Below are 946 nucleotides of genomic sequence, written 5' to 3'. Positions count from 1 at the left end.
GTAAATGAAGCTGATTGTTTTCTGATCAAAAGGATTTCGAGGTTAACTAATCACATATTCTAATAATGATAACAGCAGCAGCATGTAAATCAATGAATGTTTTTAAAAACTTCACATTACTTGACTTTTCGCCCCAACGCGGAAGTATTCAATAAAGTACTCACCATCTTAAGGAAGTGAATTTTCGGAGAGTCGTCAAGTTCGCGGTGCCTTGACGAGATGTGGAGAAGGATCTCGCGGTCTGTGTTTTATATAGGTCCTGCAACCCCCCTTCCCCTCCCCTTCCCATACATAAAATACGATGTATCCTCTACGTTTTTTTTTCATATCAATTTGTCCGAAGAGCTTGGGACAGAATGAAACTACAGAAGCTATCCCTTATTTAAAAAACAAACAAAAATGGTAGAAAACGGTGTGCAACATGTAGCTACTATTAGAGGTAAACACTCTATACCTTTTAAGTCACAGAGATTCTGATATATCGCAATGAACAGTATTCTTTTTTCCATAACATTCGGTCGAAAAGAAGTGGGATTTCCCGCCATCCCCGAAAATCCGTCGTGACAAACATTGCTCACGTCATGATGCCTTTGGGCGAACCAAGATCGTCTTCCTCTGACGTATCAACGATGAAAACAAGTCGGAGCGGATAAAGAACGATAGGAATAATAGGCACTGGCACTGCGCATACACCAGGGATATCTTTACTGCTAATACGAGTGGCATTGCTTGTCAACTTAGAACGCACCTTCAAGCCCAGAATTCGCTAACAAATGTTAAAGATCACTTTATCTCATTTGTAAACAATGCTATTTTGACTTGGTTATTAGTCAAGTGCATGTATATCCCACCTTCATAACATCCTACCATGGACAGAGGCTGTGACTGAAACATAAACTTAACTAGAAGGAAGATCCAGTACCAACGACTTCAACTAAGGGTGAGG

The sequence above is a fragment of the Penaeus monodon genome, chromosome 33, assembly GCF_015228065.2.
Source record: "Penaeus monodon isolate SGIC_2016 chromosome 33, NSTDA_Pmon_1, whole genome shotgun sequence".
Lineage (NCBI taxonomy): Eukaryota > Metazoa > Arthropoda > Malacostraca > Decapoda > Penaeidae > Penaeus > Penaeus monodon.
Note: the sequence above shows the minus strand (reverse complement) of the source record.